Here is a 12,082-nt window from a genome sequence, read left to right as displayed (position 1 = left end):
TTGACATGTGAAGAAATAATCTCAGTCTCAGTGATCTCCCTGGGCGAACACATCATTTCCTTTTTGGTATATGGGCTGTCTGCATTTTCTGTCCAGATGCACTCTTAAATCTGTAGCAGCTGTCTTGCTTCTTGCTAACATACATTTGATTTAATATTATTATCCTGTATCAATTACTGCTCTTCATAAGGAATTTCTAATTTATTTCTATTTTCTTTATTTCTAGAACCAGAAGTGGTTGAAGACGACTCACTTTTTTGCTCCATAAATGACTCCTTTTATGGTGCCTTTCCATGGAAAAAGGTGAAAGAGAAAAAATGCTAAGGGACTTCTTTTATAAGAGCACTAATCAGTTCATAAGCACAGAACCCACCTGGGTTAGAGACTTCCCAACCTTCCCGCATCTTGGTGCTATCATATTTATTAGCAGGTTCTCATGTAGGAATTTTGGAAGGAAGCACATATTCAGACCACAGCACCACAGTTCTTGTTCCTCTCTGCCACACATCTCAGTGAGAGATGTTCTAATTAACATCTCCTCAGTGAGAGATGTTCATCTCAGTGAGAGATGTTCAAATTAAAATGGGTATTTTACACTGAATTGTAACATTAAGTCTAAAAGGTTCACTCGAGAAGGTTTGAGAACGTTGATATGTTTTTTTTCCTTTGTGTACATAAAAATAAGGAAAGGTGCTATTTTAAGTGTTATGTAGCATTGGTAGCTCTGCAGTATTTTCATCTGTAAGGTTATCTTCTGAGACTTATATTTGACCTATGAGGAAGCCTTCTTATAAGCAAATAGATATGGTAATAAGGTATTTTAATAAATTCAATCAATACATATCGAAGACATATTTTTAAAAAATTCATAATCTACCTTGTGCTGACAAGAAAACCAGCTGTAGCAGATGAAAGAATTATAAGGCTCAACTCTGCATGGATCAGATACTTGGTATTCTCCTTGAATTTCATGTTTGCAAAGAGCTTGTAACCGTTCATCATGTTTCTGTATGTTAGTAACCAGGATAGATAAAATCCAGAGCAGAGAACTTTTCTAAATTGTGACAATGAAATATAGGGAGGAACTGTTTCTCCTATAAACTATTACAACTGACTGAAGAAAATCATTTTAATGTATTTTACACAGATAATCACACACTGAAGTTCTTGGCATATAGTGATCATTTTAGTTTTCTTCCACTTTCTCTAAAATCAAAACAATCACCTAGTATCTACTAATTCTACACTCTAAAGTACAGGGATTTAAACCAATATTCTAACACTACAGACTTTATAAATTACTTTTAAAGAAAACACATAAAGCCATAAACATAAGTACTGTACAGAAACTTCGAGCCAGGCTGAAGATGTCGGTCAGTCAGTGAAAGCTTGTCTCCATCTTCATATAGCAGAGGAAGGGGGAGAGAATGGAGACAGAATGCGAGAGAGAAAGATAGAAATAGAGACGGAGATTTTAAAAAAGGAAGAGGAAGGAGGAGGAGGAGGAAGGAAAAGGAGAGGAGGAGAAAGAGGAAAATAAAGAGGAAGAAGAGGAGAAGGAGAATGGGGAAGGAGGAGGGGAACACAGGGGAATGGAGGAGAGAGACAGGTTCCAGGGAGATTTGTAGAAAAGGACCCATTTAGCATCTATTGATCACTATGGCTACTGAGAATGGGAGGGCGCACCTATAGGCAGAAGGGATGTGGGGGTGCACAGCCCAGGTGAGGAAGGGTAAGGCTGTCTGGACCAGGACACATACAGGAGTAGATGATACTGTTTTCAGAAAAGTACAGTCTATACTTCTGAAAGGATCGACCTTATCACATAAAGTTTTGGAGGACACATATATTCAGACAAAAACACCAGTGCTCCTTTCCACTGCACTGCACTTGCTCTCAATGGGAAGTGTTCTTAAATTAAAACCACACACTGTCTGCATGCACTGATATCACACTGAGCCCTTTTGACATGCCCAGTAATGTTCATTCAATATAATTTTAAAATGTTTATTTTCCAGTGAATTGTGTCATGTATCACTGTAGAAAACTTTTAACCTTTTGTTCTTTGCATCTCTCATAAAAGCATATACAATGCTTTTGAAAAGTAAACAAACCCACAGTGTGAAGAAATTCTCTTTTTGAGAAGGAGGAGAAATTGTACTATTCCCACTTTGAGGATGAGAAGATTGACATTCATGATATTCCTTGAATATATCCATGTAACTAGTACACATAACTCTAAACGGGTTTTCAGCCCCCAAATATTTACCTTCTCAAATATTTTCCTCTTAATTACTGTGAAACAACACATTGCCTCTGGGGAGTAGCTGGATTAGTTCTCAGCTCTATAACAACTTTAAAAACCTGGGCAAATTACTTAAAAAATTCAAATGTGAGTCTGCTTATTTATGATTACATTTTCCAACTGAAAATTTTAACACACTTCTTGCAGAGATGGGAAAATTTGATGAAATGGTATCTATAATTGCCTAAACTCGGGGGATAGTGAATGGACCCCAAATGTTAGTTTTTTTTTATTTCCCTAGTCATCCATCTCTAATATTTAAATGTCTACTATGTGACCACAAACAGTGGTCACAAAGGTCATTTATTCTTTCCAATAATGGGTCCTAACAATATTTTATTTTTCTTAAATACGTCAATTAGAAAACAATGGATAGTGAAGATTTTAAAAGATTAAATAACATTTGATCTCACATAGAGTAATGAAGGTAGAAAATTCAATTCTGCTCATTGGCACTAGGTGTGCTTTACTTGGTTTATAGATTTTAAGCATCATACTCCAAAAAGCCAAAGAGTAAAGCAAGAAATCTAAGCTCTTCATAGATAGCATGTCTTACATCTTAGCCCTCAACCTCAAAGTTAGGATGAACTAATGCAGGCAAGCTGGGGCCTCTCTAATGAAGTGCCAAGTGGGATGATGTTTGCTTAAGGGACAAGCTTAAAGGTCTTATCAATCAAAACCTTCTCATTTTTTTTTTCTCGGCCTTTGTACTGAAGTTCTTTCAAGAAATTTATCTTTCCTAGGTGTCCTCCTATGGATGCCACCCTGATTTCATCTGCTTCTTCCTTAAGGCCAAAGACTAGGCCTTCCATTAATCTGCAGAGTTCTAATGGACAGAAATCTGAAGTTGATGTAGGAATTTCCAGATTCTGTTACTAAGAAGACCACGATGCCATGCTTGGGAATGGACAGTGAAGGCAACGATGACCCAGTTCCTCTACCAAATGCTAATGCAGAAGTCTGTTAAAGGGTCATTCAGGGAAAGCTCAGCCCAAGCATCTCCCTCTGAGGATGATGAGAACAAGGAAACGTAGACAGAAGATGGCCTTATTTGGGACCAGGAATTCCTAAGAGTTCAAGAAAGAACTCCTTTGAACTTATTCTGGCTACAAATGACTTAGACATCAAATGTTTGCTTGATGTTACCTTCAGGTCTCTTAGCAGTGCCATCAAGGGGGAAAGTCCTGAGGAACTTCTCAAGACCTTCAATATAGGGGGGGAAAAAGGAGGAAGCCCAGAGACACAAAAAGAGCCAGCACATGAGGAGAGATGAAACGCAGCGCCCAACACTTAGCATTACAAGGACTATGGGAAATAGGAGCTACACTGGTTCTGGGTATAATCATCAATACAGAACAGGCAGCAGACAAGGGCGGTAGCTAAGGTCTGACGCTTTATTATTATTTTTGACTTTTCGTATTTCGCCTAGAGAGGCAATCATAACTCAGTTTCTGGGACTTTGGCAGAAATGTAACTAGAGAGTTTGTTAGTTTTTCAATAAAGGCACACTTAATTTTGTTGTTGTTGTTAGCTTCCAGTACATAATTACCCTCCTGATGAGGAGTTAGTACCTTTGCATAGCCCATCTTAATTCTTTTTTCACCCCTTCCCACACCTCCTTATCGCCTCCATCTCTTGGCCCCCTTTCCTTATGCAAAGGTCTGTCTCTCTATTTTCTATTGTCTATCTTTTATTTTATGTTTCTCTTATAAGAAAAATCATAACATATTTAAACTTGTGTGCCTCATTTCACTTAAAATTCTGGCCTCAAAAGGCATCCATTTTTCTAAAAGTGACTGAAGTTTATCCTTATTTACAGCAAAGTAGTACTCTCCTATGTATAAACATCACATTTTAATTTATTTATTATTTATTTATTTATTGTGGTGCTGAGGATCGAAATCAGGACCTCACACTTGCCAGGCAGGCGCTTATGCTACTGAGCTTAATCCCCAGCCATATATCACATTTTCTTTATCTCCTCTGTTGATGGATATAGAGATTGCTTTCAACATTTAGCAATTATGAGCTATGCTGCCATACACATGGGTATGCATACACTGCTGTAATATGACATCTTAACTCTTTTAGGAAGATACTTAGAAGGAAAATAGGTGGGTTGAATGGAATTTCTACTTTTTGTTTTCTGTGGAATCTCCGTACTGATTTCTATAAGAGGGTTAACTAGGTTACATTCCCACCAACAGTGTAGAAGGGCTCCATGTTTTCCAGCAGCCTCATTAGCATTTATTATTATTTGATTTCTTTTTTTTTTATAAAGTATACAACAGAACAAGTCAGAATAAAGCCAACTAAGATCATACAGTGAAATTGGTACAGAACTTCACAGCAGGTTACCGGGATAACAGTAATAGGTATCACAGTATATTTTGGTATCTTTACAATAGTTGTTCTTTCAATCACGTATATCAGAATGAGATGAAACATAGAACACTATAGAACTTATCAAAACAGAATATTGGATAGAGCAGTACCATTAATCAGAAAAGAGCAAAACAGTAATAAAAATATTTGCCTTCAAAGAAATGGTAGAAGGAAGTCCCCCTTATTTGCTGTGGTCAACCTCCCAGGAGATGCTCAGATTTCTGGTTCCCATTTGCTAATGGGCGGGGGGGGGTAAGGAGAAGGAGGATAGGGGAAGTGGGATATTTGACTCTAGGCCATGTAGCAGTAGGTTCACTATTGTTAAGCAGGGAGGCAGGATGGTCATTTGTTTTCACAGCGTCCTCAGTTCCAACATGGCGTGGATCTCAGGAGACACTGCTAGTTCTCCCCCTGGGAGGGCTGCGGTCTGCCACCCTGCCTCCACTTACCAGGGAAGGGAGGTGCTGGCTTGGCTTCCCAGAGTCCTAAGTTCCAACATGGCGTGGATCTCAGGAGACACTGCTGGTTCCCCCTCTGGAAGGGCTGCAGTGGGCCACACTGCCGCTGCATACCAGAGAAGGGAGGTACTGGCTTGGCTTCCCAGAGTCCTAAGTTCCAACATGGCATGGATCTCAGGAGACACTGCTGGTTCTCCCCCTGGAAGGGCTGCAGTGGGCCACACTGCCCTTATTTGATTTCTTAAAGGTAGCCATTCTTCCTGGAATATGACAGAATCTCAGTGCTGTTTTAATTTGCATTTCTCTAATGGAAATGATGCTGAATATTAAAAATTATGTTTAACTTTAAAAGGAGAAATTTATTATTTGAATGAAAATACTATATACCTGAAATTCTTTTGTTACTCCTGTCTTGTGTGTGTGTGTGTGTGTGTGTGTGTGTGTGTGTCTGTGTGTGTGTGTGTGTGTGTGCTGGGGATCAAACACACAACCTTGCATTTGCCAAGCAGGCACTTCTGCTGCTGAGCTAAACCTCTGGCTCTGAAATTTTTTTTTTAATAAAAACATCTATATTATGATTCCAATCACATTGAAACTACTGGCACGCTAGAATGATGTGACAATTTGGACACCTTCAGAGCGCAGAAGAAAGCAAGTGTGGATGGAACATGCAAGTTTAAGATGGGAAGAGACAGACACAGAGGAGGCAGGGGAAGAATCCATCGCAGGAAACTCCACTTACCTCACAGCACAGCACACAGCCTGCCGAGCACTATGAGTGTTCCAGATGGGTGAGTCACTTCCCAGAACGAGCCTCAAACCCTACACGAATGAGGTGGAGTGCACACTGATCACCAGTCCTGTTCTTTCCCAAAATCCTCCTCCCAAACACATTCACGCCTTTGCCCCTAGACACACTTAATTCTCACTAAGGAGAAAAATGCATCCAGGCGTAAGTCCCAGGGCTCATTTACCAGAGTTTACAGTACTGGGGCGGGCATGCTCCAAAGGAAAGGGCAGTGTTGGAATTGGCTATGTTTTGGGGCTCAGGAGACCAGAGCTTTCCTCTCTTTGGGGACCAACACTCCAATCTGTCTGACTGGCCCACCCACCATGTTCCTGTCCAAATGTCTGCCAAAAAAAGAAGGAGGGATCTGGAGATAAATTACCCAGGGAAGGAAGGAAATTAATATTTACTACTTTTCACTTCACATCATATGTCTTGTTAGGCATATAATTCTTTTGTTAAATTCTCATGATAATCTCTCAATTTCCTCTTCTTCCCTTTTTTGCTTTTGGCATACATTTTTTATGGTTTTTTGTCTTTTTCGAAACGACTTTTTGGAGAAATTGGAGTTCTATACAACTTAATAGCTTACTTCATTCAATAGGTAGAAGTAACAAATGACATCTTTCTCAGAAAATGAATATATGGTAGGATATAAGAATATCTTTGTTAATAATAACATTAGCATTACTGACAGTAAATACAAAATAAAGAAAGAAAATGCCTCCTCCCCCTTCTGGGGATTGAACACAGGGTCTCTGCACTAAGCTAATCCTTACTCATTAGGAAAAAAAAATATATCTGAATTTCCCAGATTGATTATGAACCTGTGATCTTACTTCAACCTCCCAGAGCATTAGGATTTCAGAGATTTCTCACCGTGTGTGGCTGACACTTGACTATTTAAAATTGATTATTGGTCACTAATATTGTTGAGTTTCCATCTTCATTTTGAGTATCATTTTCACATAAAGAGGATTTAGTAGACTCTACATGGTGGCTGATACACTCTGAAACTTATGGAGCTGACTGATCCTCACAGAAGCACTTTTGTCAAGGTATACATTTTCCCAAAGAAAAGAGGAATCAACAAAGCTACTCAGTAGGAAGTTATGGTCAGGTTCTAATTAAGAAACACATTGGGATCTTTCAGAAGATCTATTATGAAGATGTTCACCTAAAGAAACCAATTAAATTCACTGGCCTGTCCTGGATGAATACAAAAATGTCCTAGTAAATAACATTCTGGTTACTTCAAACTTTGCATCTTGATCCAGAGACACCAAACAAAGAGCTTTCTTGTTTGCTCACATGTTCTCAATATACACCTAAGATTTTCAGTTGCTCAAACTCCATCTGAGGCATCCTCTGTGCCTACTCAGTATCAGATTTACATTAGTTCTTCATTGCCATGTACTGACTGCCATAAAAACTGTAATCACTAAGGCTGCACCTGGTCTTCTGCTTCTGCTTTTTCAAATGTGCCCAAAGAACTGGAGGCAATGTTCCAACTTTCTAAAATCTGTGGAAAATGAAGGGAATTTTAGGAGAGATGGAGAATCAGAAAACACATCAATTCATAAACTAGGCACAAATGGGGAGGTGGCTTCTCATGATGGTTAGTGTCCATTTATGTTCTAAACTCAAGTGATTCCCTTTTGTATACTTATAGAGCTGACCCAAAATAGGATCTTTAAAAGAATTGCAAAAAGTTACATTTTCTGTGGTGGACACAAGTGCAAGTCTGGAACTAACTCTTAATAAGTGGAATCAGGACCTGGCTGGGTACTCTAGAGCAGGGTAATTAATGACAGCCACCAGGCACTAAAACAAAGGTCAGAGATTCTGAACTGAATATTCGATTTAGGGAACAAAAACTGAGATTGAAGATTAAGTGGAAAACCCGGTATTGTGGCACATATGTGTAATCATAGCTACTTGGGAGGCTGAGGCAGAAGGATCACAATTGCAAGTCCAGCATGGGCAACTTCATGAGACTCTATCTCAAGATAAAAGTAAAATGGGTTGGGTATGCAGCTTGATGGTAGGGTGCTTGCCTACTATGTCATAAGGTCCTGGGTCCAATCTTTAATAGTGAAAAAGAAATCTGGAATTGTGCTAAGATGCCATTATAGGAAATATAATACTTATATTTATCTGCATGCCTACTTTATTTTGGGGGAAAAACAATTAAGCACCTAAGGATAGTATTTACCCAAGTAGGGGAAATAAAATCAGAAGTAGGTATTCAGTAGATTCTTGTTCAAGTTTTTTAAAGTAAAAAAATAAAAAGTAATTTGTTTCACCTTGATTTTTTCACCTTGTATTGAATTGTCTTCTTAAACCTTTCTGGGTCAATGACAATGAAGAGGAGAGAGGAAATTAGTATGGATTCAACTGAATTTGGTTACATCAAAACTCCTAGCACCTTGTACTTGGTTGACCAAGCCAGATGTGCCCAAACAAAGGTGAAGACATCTCATGGGGGCTGTGAAATCCCAGTTGAATATAGGATCTTGGCAGCCTTGCCCTGCTGCCACTTAGATGCCAACAGAAGATAGAATAATAAAAATCAAGGACAACAGGAAGCATACTTTTCACTCAACCTTCAAATTCTGTTTCAAAACAGAAACATGCACACACATATGCCTGCATCAAAAACTCAGCAAAGAACCTTAGAAACCAGAACTGGGAAACAGGAACAGTCAACAGAGGATACAGCAGAGGTCCAAAGATATGTTGTAATTATTACAGTATTTTCTGCTGTGCTCATGAAACTACCTTTGGTGTTTAAGTGTGCATCTGGAGGAATTCATTTCAGCATGACATTATTAGCTAAAGTAAAATCCAGACCAAGGTTAAAAATTAAGGGAACAGCAGAATCTTGAGGATGGTTTTAGCCTTAGAGTCCACGAAGGAAATTGCTGCATGCATTTCTTGGTAACTGTCTGTCCCTAGTGACAGGTACAGGACCTATCAGGCAAGCAAACTTCTGGCTGGATGTTGGATGGTGCATTTATGCCCAGTGCTACACTCAGACATACAAATCTCCCCAAACACACACACACACACACACACACACACACGCACGCACGCACATAAATATACACATAATATGCAGCTGCTTATCATAGTCAGACATTCAGTAGTGACCACTGTCTGTCACCTCTGTGACTAAAAAGCTCCTCTGGCCCCAGCTATCTCCCCCCCCCCCCTTTACTCCCTGCCTTCCCTTCAGATGCCTCTGTGGATTAGAACCACTCCAGCTCCACTGCCTTGGGCCTGGTACAGCTGTCTTGTTCACATAGGATGTTCCAACCAGTATCAGCATTTCCTACTGTTTTTCCTAGTTTTGTTCCTTGCAGAGCAGACAATGGCCTCATGGGAGGGGAAACTGACAGAAAAACAGACACGTACGCAAATGGCCAGCAGCCTAAGGGAGCCTCGCATGGCAAGATGAGAAATCACAGTGAGGTCCAGTATACGCAGATCAGCCAACGCAGCGCTTCTCCACAAACACTGCTACCTCTGAAAAGCTAAAAAACGAGCAGAAATCCTGATAGCATGTGTGTGTGTGTGTGTGTGTGTGTGTGTGTGTGTGTGTGTGCTTATTTTCACTGTGTATGACTTGTTGGCTTTTGAAAGAAGAAAAGGTAGCTGTCAGACTGAATGCTGGTAGAGCAAAAGCTTGTACTTCATCACCTTGTTCCTGAGTTGACCCCAAAGAAGTCCCCTGAGAAACATACCAGTCCAGTTTGATTTCATATCATTAAAAGGTATTTCAATCCAGTAGAGTTACTGAGATTTTGTTAAGTATTAGGCTCAGTGTAAATGGAGTGAAATAGTGAATCAGGCAAAGTCCAGTGAGGAACAGTGATTTCTTATCTCCTTGTGCTGCTCTCACTGTAAGTACAAGTTAAACACAGGACCAACCAGAATCAAGACTTTTGGTTGTAACTGACTTAAGTTTTTCATATATGATATGTTATATTGCTAGTACAAACACCAGGATTATTAGTATGCATGCAGTTCCTTTGAAAGGCACAGAAGCATTTCCTCCCATTAACAAACCCATAGCAGCATGTCCCCTAGACACAGGCCATCTGCTCTGTGATCTGCCCAGTTAGAGGAAGCAGCAGTCGCATCTCATGGCATCCACTGTCCCAAAGCTGACAGAGACAGCAACTTGGGAGATGAACTGCAGCTGCCAACTCACCTCTGAAAGTGTGCATCATACACACTGGCAGTGTAGCTTTATCTGAGGTGGAAAAGATAGGCTAACAGAAGTAACATGATTGCACTGCATATTTTGTCTTAAGACTTCATTGTCTCAAACCCAAGACAGACATGGATATACCTTGAAACACCTGACCCTTAGTCTAGCATGCATCATTTTCACTATATATTTTAAATAGCATATGTTTGATAGAATTGTGCATTTATACTTATGTTAACATTCTTTCAAAAATATGTCAGAAATCAAATGTTCTTATTGCATTACTAGTCTTATTAATAACTTTAAGTGCAAATAAATGAACAGCATTTAAAAACTGTGCTCTAGTCCTGCCTATGGTAGAAAGAATTGCTAAGTGGTCTCAGTAGGACTTGCCCCTCTGGACCTTTTTTTCACTTGCTAGGCAGATTTTCTTTCTACCAGAAGCTGGCATTCTTCATTCAGGAAAGAAAATTACCCCTGCTAAACATATGTTTAGAAACTCAATGCCTACAGTGTGGGCTTATTTGTTGACTTTGAAGATCAAGGACACACAAGCAGAAAAAAGATCGTGCCAAATATTGATTTTCCAAAGGAATGCTCTTTTGTTCTCTTCAGAAAGATGCTGTAGGTTAAAAGTATAAAAATTAACCTAGCATCTTATGAATGCTCACATCCACAAGGGCAGCTGACTAACTATATACCTCATGGTGGGAAATAATGAAGAAGTAGGACAATGCATATGCAGACAAGTTATGGCCACTGTCCTCTGACCAGGGCCACTAGGGCATTCAATATCTAACTTGAGCTGTCAGACAACCCTGCCCCCATGGATCCACTGCTCTATCAGTTCCAAAACACCTGGGGTCAGGCAGGATGAGACTCCTGGGGCTTGAGAGTAGGGAAGCTCTAAGTCTCTTCACATTAAAGTTTGTTTTCACACAGTGCGAACAGACACCTAATAGCTGGTTTGATCCCCTACCCAGGAAACTGATGAAGGAGGACAGCCACTTTCAGGGATGGTTACTGAGTCCAAAGGCTTCATGCAGAGATGGAAATTACTGGTAAAAACCCAGCAGTGGGAGCTTCCCAGAGCAGACTTTCAGCACTGGGCAAATGAAGCAGGAAAACAAAGTAGCTGTTCTTCATGTTCAAACTGGAGAACAAGGAGTTGTATTAGCTGGAGTTATAAAAGTTTCTTATTGTTTACTGTTGGAGCACACCTTAACTTGCGCAAGATGTTTGACCCCAGTCTCAGCGCTGCATGTGAAATGTTTATGCTAATCCTTAGCTTGGGGAGGCAGCCTTTTCATATCTGACAAATACCACATCTGTTGACACTGGCTGGGAGATGATTCCATTGAAAGGGACCATTAAAAAATGCTTCTCTGGCCAAAAACATTTTTTTTCCCCAGAAACAAAAGAAAGAGCAGAACCATGGCTTATATCCTTAAAAGTGCCAAGGATTCTTAATACAATATATTAGTTGTTAGCATTTTCTACAATGCATGCTAACAATGCCAGAGTGGCAAATCTGTACTGAGCCTAAAATCATGACTAAGTAAGCTGTTAAAAATATTTATTAATTTTTTCATTTTAAAAAGGATAAAAAATAGGGGCTAGGGACTTAGCTCAGTGGCATAAGCGCCTGCCTTGCAAGCAGGCAGTAGTGAGTTCGATCCCTGGTATTGAAAAAAAGACAAACAAACAAACAAACAAACAAACAAACAAAAAGAATAAAAAATGACAACACAGAATTTCAAAACAAAATAATAGAAGATAAACAATAGTATATTGCATATTGTTATCTTCAAAGTGTTGCTCAGATTACAAGCAATAGGCATGGAAAATTGATCAAGCAATGAAAGCATAGATTGTTCTTTTTGATAAACTAATAGAGATTAGTAGTATCATTATCACATATATCATGTTTA

The 12,082-nt window shown here is 39.5% G+C and overlaps 1 protein-coding gene across 11 annotated transcripts in view; it reads right to left on the bottom strand.

The window, feature by feature from the left end:
* Positions 1-12,082, bottom strand: part of Nrg1 (neuregulin 1) — a 999,063-nt gene that overhangs the window by 524,550 nt on the left and 462,431 nt on the right. The gene's annotated exons all lie outside the window — the stretch shown is intronic.

Source organism: Cavia porcellus, unplaced genomic scaffold (assembly GCF_034190915.1).
Source record: "Cavia porcellus strain 051 isolate PalLab524CR breed Dunkin Hartley unplaced genomic scaffold, mCavPor4.1 scaffold_29, whole genome shotgun sequence".
NCBI classification, from domain to species: domain Eukaryota; kingdom Metazoa; phylum Chordata; class Mammalia; order Rodentia; family Caviidae; genus Cavia; species Cavia porcellus.
This window is presented reverse-complemented; position numbering and strand designations above follow the sequence as displayed.